Source organism: Tenrec ecaudatus, chromosome 5 (assembly GCF_050624435.1).
Source record: "Tenrec ecaudatus isolate mTenEca1 chromosome 5, mTenEca1.hap1, whole genome shotgun sequence".
In the NCBI taxonomy this organism is placed as follows: Eukaryota; Metazoa; Chordata; class Mammalia; order Afrosoricida; family Tenrecidae; genus Tenrec; species Tenrec ecaudatus.
Window position 1 is genome coordinate 118675704 of NC_134534.1, and position 3731 is coordinate 118679434.

At 40.4% G+C, this 3731-nt stretch overlaps 1 pseudogene; it reads right to left on the reverse strand.

Annotated features, from left to right (window-relative positions):
- Positions 1–2348: 2348 nt before the first annotated feature.
- Positions 2349–2573, reverse strand: LOC142448923 (cyclin-dependent kinases regulatory subunit 1 pseudogene; annotated as a pseudogene).
- Positions 2574–3731: the final 1158 nt, after the last annotated feature.

Sequence of the window (3731 nt, forward strand, 5' to 3'; positions counted from 1 at the left end):
TTTGAGAATGATGAGGGCAACACATATACAAATGTGCTTGACACAATGGATGTATGTATGGATTGTGATAAGAGTTATATGAGCCCCCAATAAAATTATTTAAAAAATGACATGGAAAAATGCTAGCATATTTTAAAGCCATGGCAAATTGTATTTATAAGTGTCTATAAAGTGAACAGGATCTAATTCAACATTGAATATGATATGATAGAATTTTAAAGTGATAGTCAATATCATCTGGATCAGCCTCAAACTGTATGTAAGAACCTGCTTTCTTAATTTTTAATCTCAAATGCCTCTTTAGTTAGGATATTCACTGCTCATAAGGTGGTCCATTACCTTGAGGGTAAGTTTCACAGCTTTTATGAATGAGGTTCTTATTCCAGTTTAACTCCATTCCGTTGGTCTTGGATAGCTAACGCCACATAGGTAGGCTAAAAGTGTACAGAGAAATAATCCTGACACTGAACATTTTTCAGTGTGAAAACAGTTTTTTTCCATGAGTCTTTCTTTGTTTTTAATACCATGAGTTCAGTAGGTGCAGATTCTGTCACAAAAGGGAGCTGCAAATGATATTCCCTCTAATTAGTGATCTATCAAGTTTAATTAGGTTTGAATCAGCAGTATGCAAAAATAGATTAAGATTATTATCTGGTGAGTGCTATCAATTTTACTTATGTAAAAAAGTCATTAGTCTCCTATTTGTTTACATTGCAAATTCAGTAGCAGTAATTATGTAATAAGAAAATGATACTGTCAATTTAAATAAACTACTCAGCAACAGCCACATCAGTACTATAATTAAAGACATCACTCACAGCGTCCAGTGTTCGTTCATACATAAAGGAGAAGGACATGATTAGGTTTTAATGAACCTACTTTTGTTTTAGCTATATTACTGCTGTATTTTAGTCTGGATGTGTTGATTTCAAAACAGCACCAATGTTACTAAGCATCTTTAATTTCATACCATGGGGATATAGTAACTATTATGTCCTTGCCTCTGACACCCAACTTCCAGTTTCTAATATGTTTCTTATGTGCAAGCACAATTACTTTTAGTACCTGGAATGGAAACTTTTCATAAGGCAGTTTAGGCCAATGGAATGCCAGGCCAATTTCACTCTCTTAACCCTTTTTGACTGAAGGAAACCCTGAAGCAAATGTCCATTGTTCCCTGAGCCCTTTCCCTCGAGATAAGCCTACGAGTTGGATCTACCTGAGGCAGGAGCATTGGCAGCCTTGTCAACTGGGCTGAGGCACCCAGATTCTTGTACCCGGGCTGGGGCACTCGTCCCCGGCTGGGGCATCCTTCCTGAAACTCATAGTTCTCATATGTAAAGTGGAGGTAACTGGCGTACTATCTACCTGTGGACTTGTGAGAAGTGTATCCGATTCAGTATGAGGAATTGTTTTCCTAACTTAGAAGTATGCTACAAACCTAGACCATGATTATAACTAGAATCTTGGTCTAACCTAAGAACCATGGCATAATGGATAACACGAGGGACTGGTAACAACCTCATGTTAAAATTCAACCTGCGATCTGCAATTCAAACCTATTAAATTGCTTCTCAGGAGAAAGCCTTACAGCTTCAGAAACTCTATTTAGAGTCTCTATGAGTTGTGATGGGCTTGATGGCAGTAGACAGGGTAACCTAAAGGAGTTCTGGTGGCCCTGTGCATTAGGAGTTGGGCTGTTTCCCTCAAGGTCAGCAGCTCAAGTCCTCCACCAGAAAAAGATGAGGCTGGCTGCTTCGGTGAAGATTTGTAGTCTTAGAGTTACCAATTTATAATTAATTTTAATTAATTGTTTTATGACTAAAGGAAAATTTATAGTCTTAGAAATACTACATAGGAGTTAACTCAATGGTTATAGGATTTTTTTATATACAAAAATGTCTGCTTTAATCAAGGGCTTTTTGTTAAACACGGAACCGATTTCTTAAATAAAATGGAAAGTTTCCAATACATCAAAACACACATCAGCAGTCGCCATACACACGGTACTCAACAGGGAAAATGAAAAATAGAAACACAAACACCAACAGCGGCAAGTTTACACAATGCCTGTAAACTGAGCCCTGTGATCTTCTCAGGTGCTTTCTCTGCCTGCCAGGGGTGCTCTGCTGGGGCCAAGGGCAGCTGAGACCGGGCCCACAGAGCACAGCTGGCAGGGCGGTGTGGCTCCGCACACGCGGCACAGCGCGCACCGGCACCTTCAAACAGTGCAGGGAACACCCTTTAAATATCAGAGTGAGAAATGGCAGAGAAGGCAACATTCTTAAAAGATGTTAGCAAGAAAGGAAGGCTGGAACAGCTTGAGGCTGCAAAGTGGCTGGCTAGCTTCATTTCTTTGGCTTCTTGGGCAGCAAGATGTGAGGTTCTGGTTCATGGATCATATAATGGACCCATCCCTGACTCTGCTGGACGCCAAGATTCCTCCATACAGATTCAGACATCAAATGGGTTTTCGGGACCAGCTTGGCTATATCCGTGGGCAACATGACGTGCCTGTACTCGAATTCCTCGTCGTCGTATTTGTCCGAATAGTAAATTTGCTTGTGCAACATGCTCATTCTGAGGGACTTCGGTCCCTCGCCGCCAACCTCCAAACAACTCCCAGCAGCACGCGCTCCCACCCTCTTTGGCCTGACTCGGTTATAGGATTTTATGATAAACTTAAGTTCTCTGCAAATATTGCTGATGCCCCAAAATGTCTTCCTGTTGACCTGCCTGATATTTATGCTATCAATATAAAACCATTTCTTGAAATAAGCTACTGTTTCTAAAAGTGCCACCTGTAGACCACGTCAGGTGATTTTTAGAACACATAGACTTATGGGCCTCACTCGTGGCTTAGAGAACCAGAATCTCAAGCATCTTTATTTTAACAAGCTCCCGCAGTGACATTGAGGCATATTACAGTGAACACCTTCTAATTAAGGCACCGCACACATCAATGTTCCTGATAGGGTGAGTAAGCCTTACCAACCACTAACATTTTAACATATAATATTATTAATACTGGAAAGCTAAAGTTTATAGGAAATAGGCGACAGACCAGAGAAAACAAAGTGAAAGAGAAAATAGAAAAAGTGGGGGAAAAGTGTTAGAAAGAAAGGGAGGCAGAATATTCGTGAGATGTAAGAAGTGAGGAACCTTGAGTAGCTAGTGGGTTCACAGGCCAGGCTGGGATGTGTGGGCCCAGCAGCAGTGTCAAGGCTCTTCAAAGCGAAACCCGATGTCTCAGGCATGAAAAGACTGTGAAAGTGAGACCAGGAGCCAACGAAAGAGCGTATGATCGTGCACGTGAACAGTGGAGCCACTACACGGTTCTGCATAACAGAACACCCTATTGCATTCATATTAGCTTCTTGGGAAGCATGTCTGGAGCCCCACATCTAACACGTTCTTTTTGTTCTACGACAAAAGGAAGGAAAAAACTACATTCTCACTTTTCAACATTTTATTAATGAAACTTATGTGGAAATTAGATAGATTTACAGCACACAGACAACTGAGTTACAGTGTCCCATAAACACTGATAGAATAGCCAAGGGACCTTTAAGCATGTACAAATAAGCATAATATTTTATTTTCAAAGTAAAAATAGTGACCTATTTTGAGGCTCTGAATTAATGTACACACAACTATTCATGCATGCTCACCTCCACCTCCACATTACTATTTACAGTGTGTATTAAATTAACAGAAGAATATAGAACTCT